This window comes from Coccinella septempunctata, chromosome 3, assembly GCF_907165205.1.
Source record: "Coccinella septempunctata chromosome 3, icCocSept1.1, whole genome shotgun sequence".
NCBI classification, from domain to species: Eukaryota; Metazoa; Arthropoda; class Insecta; order Coleoptera; family Coccinellidae; genus Coccinella; species Coccinella septempunctata.
Window position 1 is genome coordinate 38,970,777 of NC_058191.1, and position 12,503 is coordinate 38,983,279.

Genomic DNA, 12,503 nt, shown 5'->3' on the forward strand with positions numbered 1-12,503 from the left:
AACTTAGCGGTTTTCATGAAAAGTTCCAAGTTGAATACGTTCCTTATACTGCGTAATTTTTTCTACGATAATTCATTTATACATAAAAGGTACAAAAGAGCATAATCTGCATGACACAATGTTGAATATAACTGGATATATCGAACAATAAGGTATCGACTCAATTTGCACATGAAAACACTTTAAGTCACGTTTTATACTTTACAACACCACTATCGCAACAAAATTTACAACATTCAATCTATGAAATCGCTAACAATATAATAACGAACCGAGCAAATATGCATTAATACACAGCAAAGATGTGCCCGCTCCCGATGCAACTTTTTCAGCATGGGTAGAAAGTGAATTTTCATCCTGATTATATGTATTTGGTTTACGCGAAACGTCGGCTGGGTAGGTAAAACGTAGGCAGAGCATGTGCGTGGTTTAATCTTTAATTGGATAGTCCTGCGAGTATTGAATTAATTGATGGTTGCAGAAATGGTACAATTATATGCTGCGTCGCAACTCATTCATTTTACACACTTGAGGTCTGAAAAAAAGGCGTTTGTGGACGGTAAAGGACGTGAGAGAGGCGCCTAGTTAATGTGGCGAGCATACGTTATCCACAGACTGATTTGAGTTATGCTGTTCGAACTACAAGAAATGATTAAATTTCCCAAAGTGAACAAATGATCCCTATTTCACTCTCCAAATCAAAATTGGAATCTTTTGGATATTAATGAATTATTTTCTGGCATTGAACTAATTGTATGAGTTCGATTTCATAGATTGTCTCATCGAAAGTGTGCCTCGAAGAGAAGAAGCTCTTGGGGAACAAGTACTAGCTTTACCAAGATTTTCAATGTTCTGTTCACTCATTTTTTTCTCCTTTTCAAACCTAGAACTGTCCATTCACCGGACCAACACGGTGATTCACTAAAACACGAAGTAGCGACTAAAATTGATAGTTATCATCAGTCTTTTCCATTATTTTCACATTCTCTCCCGGAGATAATATAAAAAACAAATTGATAAATTCCTAAATTATCGAAACAAAACATTTTGGTACGCCTACACGATCGAAAATCGGCTACCTCAAAACGGGGGTACCATTACGAAAATAAATTAGGTTACTTAAATTAAGACAGGTTTATGTTGATAACCTGCCAGAGATGTACTCGACGAATTTCAATTTACGTGAGTAGAGCAAATTTAAGGACTCCTTCATAAGGAATGAATTGTAGAGTTTTTAAGGTTTCATTTGAGAAGCAGGGAAGTTGAATGAGTCATTTTAAAAACTGAATACTGTCTTTTACTCTGCCACGTTAAACTTTGGAAAAAATGTACCTATATTTATATCGTGGTGTTGAACAAAAAGGCACTTTAAAATTCGTGAAAATATCCATAATAATTTGATTTAAACTGAAACCCCCCTATTGAACCATCGACATTTATGTATTTCGAGGAAATCCGATGAAAATATAATAAATTATATTCTTGAGTTTGTGTCCTGCAATGTTCGCAGTTTCGAAATCACAAAATCGGCAGTTACGACCCTGTATCTGAAGCATCTAATGAAAGGATTTCGGTGTTATCGAGGAGTTTTGAGAGCGTTCTCGTGAAAAAGCTTATCGCATCCTCAGCGAGACTAAAAGGTGTCGAGAAACTTGTTCTGGAGAAGTCGTTAAATAAGAAATTAGAGTCATTTTTCTATGACAATAATCAATTTACCGGTTGTATAAAAAGTCGGTTGGTAATTACGAAAAGTAGCGATTTCGAGATATTCGCGAATTGAAGGTTAACCACGACGAAACAAAATAAAAATTTGAGAAATTTATATGATTAAATATTAATTGCATTCGATCACAATGGAGACAATCGAATCAAAATTTTTCTGTTATCACGTGATATTCCTGACAGCAGTCGTTTAGTTTCTGCCACTGTTATTTTTTTATGTAAGCCATCAAGTGTCTTGAGGACTATATTTGGTACATATACAGGGTCTTTGACTCGTACGAATATTTTAACAGTAGATTCTTGAGGTCAAGAGAAACACTTTTTCAAATATGTTATTTTCTGTTCTATCTCACAAATGGTTTTATCGAATGAGATAAATTTCAGAATATAGTTTTTTATTTATTCAATTAATTTTTTTCGAAGACACCCACGTCTTCCAGTTTTCTCATTATGATCATTACGTACCATAAAAATGCCAAAAATTCAAAGAACCCAAATCTTGAAACTAAGTTGGACGCTATCTAATGAATATTTGAACGTTTTGTAAAATAAAAGTATTTCTCAAATTTTTGGTAAAGTTTGGGAGTAATTTGATGTTCAAAAATTAAAACGTATTTGTGAATTTTGAAAAATTGGCTCTGGCTGAAAACATCTCTATTTAAAAGATCTAGAAACGTGTAGTGTCACAGATTTAGCTAATTATTCTGAAAGTAATTTTGTTTTTCCAGGGGTGACACAGCTGATTATGAAAAGTTAAAATGGCTATATACTTTTATCAGGGCCGAATTGGAAAAAATGGTATGGGAAGAAAGTGTTTCTGTTGACCTCAAGAATCTACTTTTAAAGTCGCAGACTCACCCTGTATATACATGGTGTACTGCAGCAATACTGAAATTTTGATTCAATGCCAAAAATAAGTTTCTTTTCTAATATTCACTTCCATTTTTGAGCAGTGTATTTTGAAGCACCCAATCAAAACACAAACTATTTTCGATATAAAATTAATAGCATAATTAAACTGATTTCATACAAGATTCAACCATTAGACTCAGTCAGGGATACATCAAGATAGAGTCTAGACGATTAAGATTAATTCTTTAAGCCAGCATTCGTCGACTTCTTTGCTCATTTTCGCAGAATGCGTTTTTCTGTTACTCAACGCTAACGTCTGAATACTTCTCATGGCTAATGAGTTTATTGGGTACTTCCAGAGAGGATTATTGGACATAAGCGTAATATATCCCAGAGTGTGGGTATAAAATCCTGGATACGAAATGTCGTACATCTGAATTACTAATGACGTTTTTTGATTCCGATTAGTCCGCGATTTCTAAAGTGGGTGGTATGATAAATGTTCCAACCATCCTATGGTACCTATTTGAATTGGCTTTAGATATGGAATTTATTATAATTGGGAAATTCTATCTCTCGAAAATGTTAAGAGTGGAAACCTATAAGAGAATGGCAATCTTTCACATTCTTCCTCCCATTTGAACTACTCGCATTCCATTTGAGCCATCTCGCCACCAAGAAGTAAAGAATGCTGGATTTGAAGTCCTTAATGTCTGTATCGAAGGATGGATTGCGATGCCTTGGCGATTTTTACCCCAGCATGAAATCAACTAATCGTTTTTTCCAATCGGCATATCTCTTCGTCTAGAAAATGAAGTAATTAATAGTTGCCATATCTTTGGCCGAGCAACAGTTGGCTCGATCCGGCTTATTACAGTTGAAAATCAACTACGAGATGAGCTATTAATATAATCACATAAATATGCGATATATCATCCCGAGATGCCGCTCGGAAACGCTGCCGCGTAAGAACTAATTATGTCCAGAAGCGCGTCATTTTTACGAATTCCCAGTGATCTACCGCACCGGGCGAGCGCATCCACACTTCTCTCACTTTGCCCGGGTATATATAAGACAACGTTATTTACGAGGTCGGGGAGATTTACGAGGTCGGGGAGATTAGCGAAATCGGGGTTGGTGGCGCGTCCTTTCGGACTTCAGATTATCCGGATTTACACACGTGGGAACGACTGCCGCGGTCCGAGAATAATCGTCCACTACTTCACTTGTAGATCGTATTACGGATGCACCGTATAATGCGATCGTTAAGATACGCTACTGAAATTATTGCCGACACTCCCGTTTCGTGTCTGAAAATTTTATGAGTACCTACTTCTATGTGTGCAATTTTTCAAGATATCGTGTGTCTGGGAAATCCAGTCTTCTCCGACATCTGTATGGAAAAACTGATTTATGATTAGGGGTAGAAATATCTTCTAACACAGTCTTTGAGTTATTTACATGGGCGTAGATAGGTGGGGACCAGGGTGGGCAAGGCCCCCCTAGAATTCCCGGTGCCCCCTAAATCGCAGGCATTGAAGTCTCTTAAATTTTCGAGCAAGCAAGCATAAAACTACATTAAGCGACCCAGCCCCTTCCAGAAAACAATCCTGGCTACGCCCATGGTTATTTAACTCCCTTAAGGGCGGGTGAAGTGAGCCTTTACTACCTAGCGGAAAAAACACATTACCTACTTAATGGTGGTTTCATGAATAGCTCCTTAGATGTAAGTCAAAAGGTAACACCTTATTCCTATACCACTTTTTCACATTCTGCCCTGATAAAAAGTTAAAGCCATTTTAAGTTTTCAAAATGAGCTGTGCCTGGATAAACAAAATTACCTTCAGAATAACTAGCCAAATCTATGACACTACACATCTGTGGATCTTTTAAACACAGTTGTATTTAGTCACAGTACCCAATTTTTCAAATTTCACAGATATTTTTCAATTTTGAACATCGAATTACTCGAAAACGGCGCATTTTACGAGAAAATATGAGGAATACTTTTATTTTACAAAACGTTCAAATATTCATTAGACAAGGTCCAACTTACTTTCAAGAGTTGGGTTCTTTGAATTTTTGTTATTTTTATGGTACGTAATGGTCATAATGAGAAAACTGGAAGACGTGGGTGATGTCTTGTGTTTGAAAGAGACTCATCAAATAAATGAAAAACTACATTCCGAAATTCAGTTCATTCGAAAGAAAATTTTGTGAGATAGAACTGAAAATTACATTTTTTATGATTTTTCAATAGCCTGTATCTTTTAAACCGAGCCGATTCGGAAGAGTGATAAAAGAAGAAAGTGTTTCTATTGCCCTCCAGAATCAACTGCTGAAATATTTGTACGAGTCAAAGACTCACCCTGTATAATGGGCAGATGGCAAACAAGTGAAAAACATCTGCCATTCTTTGGCCTTTACTTTACAAGTTCTACAGTTTGAGGTGCAAATTTATTATGATTATTTGTAGTACAAAAAGCGTACAAATATCAAATAACAAAAAGTGCAAGTGAAAGTTAAATATTTATGTTTCAATGAGAGTTTTTATGCAACCAAGAAATATCACCCTTATCAAATAACAATCCAACTTTCAACTTACGTTATTTTGTAATAAATTGCAATATTGTGATTAATGGAAAAAACGGAATATATGCGCCTATTTAGAATATTGGCAAGGAAATTCTTTCTCTATCCCACCGCTGTCACCAGTGTAAAATTTGCACCCCGTATCTTGATCAATGGAAGAGCGGCTTTCTATTGGACAAGGGGTGATTATATTTTTAAGATGTTAATGCAAATATCACAATGTGAACGCCATTTTTTTATTGTCAAAAGTGAAAATTCTGTCGAAAGAAGAAACAAAAGGGAACGATACTATTTGTATATTCTGGTTAAATGAAACATCTTAGGTTAAGATAGAACTGGATTCTCACATCAGAGTATAGATGGACATGGAAACAATCGGAAGAGGCCTATGTTCAGGTGTGGACTAGAGAAGAAGAAGGTTTAGTGATATATAACAGAGAGGTTTTTGTAGAAGAGATAATTTTCCAATTTACACTGATCGTTTTTCATCCTGACTCAAACTCAAAATAAATTCACGAATACTGGGTGTTCTATTCTCATCTCACCATCACTCGGAGATTCAACAGAAAGACAATTCCATCGAGGAAGAGTGGATGCTGAAAAACTACTCAAACCGTGAAAAATCCTTCTTCACCGTCTAAATAATATGATAGGTAAACGTTCCGTCGCAATCCAATGGCGACGGCCGCTTTAATCCGCGAATTCATTCCAAACATCTCGTAATTAGCGACTTTCCAGGCTGAATTATGTTGAATTACGAACCTCGAGTAATTGGATATGAAAGGGAGTGAAAACGGCGTAGCCGGCCGCGACACGGCCATTCGTTTCTCGCCCCGCTAGAAAAAATCGGAAATTGTTGATTTAATCCGAAGATGTACGGCGCATCTCACAAAGATGATCTGGTACGGGGATTAAAACGCGAACGGGGGCCGGTCTAAGAACTTCCACCAGCAGTATTTTCGTATTTGCGTACGTACAGACGCGCGAAAAAACCTCCGAGTCGCGGAATTCAATAAGGCAACTGCGAGAACTTGCGAGAAAACCGATGTCCACTCTATAAAATTGGTACTTAGAGATAACTTGGGTAATAATTCCTGAATTCGCTGTGAAATGAAAGTGAATTTTTCATTTCATCGGTCGCTAATGCGATTCGTTATGAGAGGGATGCGATGTGGATTATTTTTTAATTTCGCGCCTTCTTATCCGACGAGTCTGGGTGTTTTGTCCGATTCGTTGTGGAGTTTTCATTACTTTTCGGCCGTGAGGTTCGTTCGGGAAGTTTAACATTATCACTAGAATAAAATAAATAATATTCCGCGAGAAACCAATATTCGTTTAATAGTCAGTAAACTTAGAAACCGGACAGCATGGAAAGCAAAATTTGAATTAACTAAGGATCGCAGTTTAAAAATTGTTGATGAAGAAAAGTGTTTAATGTCTGAAAATTAAATATAATGGAAGTTTTTGTCAGTACTAACATATGAAGATTGTGGTTTCCAGACACTGCAGATGGATCCTCACGTCTCCCTAGGTGGCTCAGTGGTAAAGCACCTGACCGGCAATCAAGGGGGTCGTAGGTTCGAGTCCTGCTCTGGGAGGTACTTTTTTCAGAATATAATTATTGTCTGCATGGCGTCAAAACTTCCATTATATTAAAAATTGTTATTTCCTCGTGGAAATCTTCGATAATTTCATAGAAAGCGGTTTTCTATGGTTTAGCTGCCATTTACGATTTCTTCTGTCGAAATTTTCTGTCTCTTATAATTGTTTCTAAATTTCCTTAACAATAACAAAAAATTCATTCGCAGAATCACTGAATACAGGGAAAAGATAAATCGTCAGAATACAGATATACGAAGGTGTGATTGAAAAATTCTGTAGTTGTGTACAGGGTGAGCAAAATTCGATAGGATTGAATAGCAGCCCTTGAAGAGTAAGAGTTAGAGAAATATGGGGGCAGTTTTTCGAACTCGATTTTCAAAAGATGGATAGTGACCAGAAGTGGGTAAGAATACACTCCTGGACAAAAAAACTGACAGAAATTTTTTTCACCAAATTCATTTTGAAATAACTTTTTAAGGTGTGCATCGATTTTGACCATTTTGTTGTCTATTTGTAGCCTATTTCATTTAGTTTATCACCCGATGTCGAGTCTGCAGAAATTTCAATTCAAATTGATGTTATACAGGGTAGAACTGAAAGTTGCAATTTCCTCTAAATATCTAAACACTCTGTGGAAATAATTAGTGACGCAATGATAGGTCTCAAGTCGAATGAGTTCATGACTTCTGATCTTCTTTTAACATTTTCCTGTTTAATTCACGTCAGTAGCGCTTTCCTGAAAAGAAATACAATTTTTCAATGGGAATTATGACATTTATAATATTTTCGTTAGAAAAATCGTATTTCCCTTCAGGAAAGAGCTATTGAAGAAAATGTGAAGAGAAGATCAGGCTTCGAAAACTCATTGAAAGACCTATCATTTCGTCTAAAGTAACCTCCACAAGGTGTACCATTGAACTCAATTGAAATTCCTGCAGATTCAATATCAGGTGATATGCTAGTTGAAGTAGGCTACAAATGGACAACAAGATGATCAAAATCGATGCACACCCTATAAAGGAATCGAATGAATTCGGTGAACATTTTGTTTACCCTGTTTTTTGTCCAGAAGTGTATTTCATTATTTTCATGTTTCATTACAACTCTTGCTACTGCAACTATTCTACCGTTTTTTAGGTCAAAATGTGTATGGGATTTCTGAAAAGGCAATCGAAGTACCTTCAAAACAAGGTCGCCCAACCCTCCTTCCCTTTTAAGATTTTAGTGGATGCTGTCATTACGCTCACAGTGTTGATACAAATTGATTGGAACCAATCGTCTAAGTACTACAAGCCAGAGTTGACCTATTTTTTTGCATGGGAGCCTAAATATTAAGGGTGGTTAACAAAGCTCTGTTAATCACAGGATCTAAGGGACCAATCAGATCACCAAAACTTGATTATATTGAAAACGATTATAAATCTCTCCATAGTCGTCAAGTTTATGTAGGTAAGCAATATTCACGAGTTGCACGAGCAGTTTACCTCCGTTACTATTCCACAGAACCTGGATTTGATACGCTGAAGTCTGAGAATAACTCCCAAAATTCGTAATTTCCCATTCTGATCCTGATTCGAACGACCGCGTTAGCCACCAGCCATTCTTACGTCTCCTTAATCGATCATTAATAAGATTACTCTGACGCTGAACAAGAAACTACACACACTCGCACATATACATACATCAGAGACCGGCATCGATGATTCGGCTACGAATCTCGAAATCGATCGCGCTGAAATTATAGGCCGCGCTCTGATAGCTTCCAAATAATATCTGATTTTGACGTGTTCCCCGTGTCAATTGCGTGAAGCAACCAAATCAAATCTATCATTACCCTCTGGGGCACGGCCGAACGGGCCGATATTACCGCCCCCCCTGGCCCCCCGCCGACCGGAGGAGATGCCGAATACCAATACCCCAAAATCTCGGTTCTACAATTATATTGTTTCAGAAACCGACGAAAATTGTTGTCTTTGTGTTTTGAGTTATAACGAAATAGCCCGTTGAAGATTTGGACGTTCAAGGTCGCGCTGGACGGGCCGTAATTATAGAGCTGGTGAACGAGAACTTTTTGCTCTATTTCTGTCTGCCCGCGTTTTGCCTCATAACGCCATAAGTTCTTCGCGACGACGACGACGACGGTTAATTGTTTTGCATTATACGCGGTATCTCGGGAGATATTATTTTTGCGCAACGCCGATAGACGACCGTCGGTCGGCCGATCACGAACGCTCCTCCGTTTCGCCCGATTTAACTACGATGGTTTTTAATTCGTTTTCGGTTGGTTACGAATTGAACAATAGGCAAGCATCGGTTTTACGCAAAACTTCATCAATTCAAGAGTGTTAGGAGTAGATACTTAAACTTTTCAAATCGAAATTGAAAAAAAAAGTATAATCCCGAGACTTCTACCACACATATCTGGGGTATTCACTATTTTGTATAAAACAATTCAGGGTATAGCATTCAACATGAGACAGTGAATTCTACCAAAAACTTGAGAGACTGCTTAAGTGTAAATGAAGAATAATTCACCATAATATGATCCTGCGAAAATGTCTCAAGTAACTAATCCAGGGTGCTATGGGACGAATTTCAATCTTTATCGTAACCCATTTGAAGGCGTATTCTGTCGATAAGCCGGTGTATTTCTAGAAATGTGACAAATTGCGTCAATTACGAGAAGATGGAGTGGAGCCTTCTTACTCGATAAGCGTTTTCCGATCCTAATTTGAATAAAAAATGAATAATATGGGATGCGTTCCACGACTGTGCGTTGTGTCACAGACTTAATGAAGATGCAGACCGTTAAACGGCTACCTATACGAACTAAAATCACTATTTAAGTAGAAGATTTAACGCTTATCATATTTAATTGCCTGAAATGTTTTTCTTGTACCTTAAGTGAATCGAACCGCTTCTACGGGAGTTTATCGTCTAACAGAGATGTTTGGTTGATAGCTCCAAATCCGCTTCCAAAAATCTCCAGGAAACTGGGTGCAAATTTATCACCAGAAGTAACTGTCTAGGATAGACCACAAAAGTTTAAAAAAGTTTCAATGAAGAATTGAAAATTTCAGACAGTAAATGAACAGGGAACGAAGTTTGTTCGATAGTTTCCAAAAATCTCTAGTGAATTTAGGGCAAATTTCTCACCAGAAGTGACTGTCTAGGGTAGGTACATCACAAAAGGAAGAAAATAGAATAATTGAAAAATTCAGACTTTAAATAAACAGGTTAAATTAACACACAGAAGTTTCGTCCGTAGATCAACCTGGACGAAAAAATATTTATTTAAAAAACATATCCATCGGTTTTCTTTGGAATTACTAAACAGTGGTTAAAAAATCTATTGTCATCAATAGATTTTTGTTCTGAAATTATGTGTTGGATTCTTGGGTATCTATTGTTATACACGGTTAATCTTTGATTCGTAAAAATATATAAACAGTATATTCCAAGGTAGATTCTTGAAGTCAAAAGATACACTCTTTTCCCTTAACATTCTTTCCGAGTCGGCCCTGATAAAAAGATATAGCCAGAAAATCAAAGAGATTCTCAAATTTCAACCTTCAAATGACCATATCCCTGTCTCTTTCCACTTCAGAAAATAGTGTATGAAATGAATTTAGAGATCTCGTGAAAATCAAAGTTGTAGAATCAAAATCTTTGAGACATTTACCTGTAATTTGCTCGAACTCTCCTAATGGATATTAAATTATCCCCATAGAAAGGTAGTATTTCCTTGTTTCAGCTTCCAGTTTTTAAGAGGCGAATAAAGAAATATACTCGGAATCAGACCCACCTTTTCCTCGTCGAGTGCCTGAATAAAATAATTAAAATACGTCGTTATCAAGTCAAACATGCAACGTGATATCTTACGCGAAGATGAAGAAATAATTATACTCCTACATTCACATAGCATTACGGCCGTATCAACGTTCACCATCAGCGAAAAAAAAAAAGAACGGAATCCAGAAATCTGAAATCTTCATCGCGATTCACTTTACCGCCGTGATATACGTAAAAATAAAGCTACAGACCAGTTCCCTCATGAAAGTAGGTGGATTCTAATCTGCGATACACCGTTATGGGATTTTTTCAGAGCGCACAAAAGATCGATCTCGTAGAAGTTATGGGAGAGATGCTTCTACGGAGATTAGTGGCATTAAATGGCGATGTTATAGCGCATTGATATGTCAATTTAGTGTACGATTGTTCGGTTATATCCTGTCGGTGGACTGCTGCTACGCACTCCCGAAGACGAAAATAATGTGCGGGTTTGGAGTCCGTCGCTTCCATCAGATCCTGAGCCCTTGCTTGAGATCAATTTCGTTTCAGCAATTTGTCCCACTAACTATCCCTCGAAACTGTAGAAAGTTGACATTATTTCGAGGTACTTCACGAAAGATATGGCGTCACTTGAGCGAATAAATCAATCAAAAAACTAATTGAAACAGACAAAGATTATAGAGTAGAAAGATGGAAAATAAAGCGACTAAAGTGATGTGGGCGCCATCTGTGTTTCAAATGTGTCTGTCTCTAAGACCCTAAGACTGGTCAAAATTGATTCGAGGGCCATTTACAGAAACATATGAAATTTTATAAGATTGCAGATGGCCATTTCGATCAAAGACGTTTCGAATGTTTTGATTCTCTAACCGCCTTTTGTTTATCTAGCTCGTTCTAGTTGCTGATTATTGAATTTTTGTCTAATTCCTTGGTGGAAACCTCATAATATCGTTCGAAAATTTTTGCAGGGTGAAGAACTGTGGATCAAACTAAATGGATTTTTCGAAAGGATGAAGTTATTTACCTTACTAAGGAAAATGGAAATGTAAGTATTGAGACTGGTTATACGTGTGACTCGGGTCATTCATTGATTTTTATTTTAAGTACTCCGATAAAATTTTCAGGGCGTAAAAGCCTGCAAACACTACTGACTACACCATGTGCAGTGAATATTTTACTGTAAGTCAATTGACAACTACTCATCCACGTAAATTGTTGTATAGAGGAAGCTTCCCTTGCATGAAGGGCCCATTTAAGGGGCTTCAATAAAAGGAATATAATTCGAATTTCGTGCCCTTCCATTATAAAACAGAAAACTGTTATTAAACAGTTTTTCTGCATCGACTATACTTTTTCAGCGCCATCTCACTGTCATTTGTGTTTTCAGTGACCAAAAATGTAGTCGGTACTAGAGATATGAGGGCGTTTCCTATTTTTCTAATCCATATTCTTCGACTATGAGTAAAGCAAGGGATTTTTGTGTTAAATGTCACTCACTAAACGAAATAATAAATAAAATCCTATTTCCTTTTTCTACTTGGAGCTACTACGTGTAGGTCCCATTATCGACCAGCCTCTAGATCTAGCCAGAGCATTATTCAGCTCCATGTCTCAACATTAATTGAACAAGTACGATATGAAATTGCACGAACAATGTCGACAAAAAATTCTATTAGTATCGTTTGAAAAGCGCAAGCTAGCGAGTGGCGAACTGGAGAGTTCCGAGAAATGTAATAACCGAGTAAGGTTGAAAAATAACATCAGATCTTAGTTATTTTATTTCGCTCGGCTGGTAATATCGGTGATGGATTCTGGTGATGGTTCCCTGAAGAAATATCGCTTACCTCATGCTCTACGTTGAATTATATTGTTTTAGATTGCTCGACGATTCGCCGCTTGCAATAAAGTCTCTAGTGAGTCGGTAAATGGAGATATAAAAATTA

The 12,503-nt window shown here is 37.1% G+C and overlaps 1 protein-coding gene and 1 non-coding gene across 2 annotated transcripts in view; one reads left to right on the plus strand and one right to left on the minus strand.

Moving 5' to 3' along the window:
• LOC123309167 (protein dachsous) overlaps nucleotides 1–12,503 on the minus strand; it is a 283,358-nt gene that overhangs the window by 147,027 nt on the left and 123,828 nt on the right. The gene's annotated exons all lie outside the window — the stretch shown is intronic.
• Nucleotides 6,691–6,764, plus strand: Trnaa-ggc. The gene has a single exon. It is a non-coding gene; the product is annotated as a tRNA-Ala (tRNA).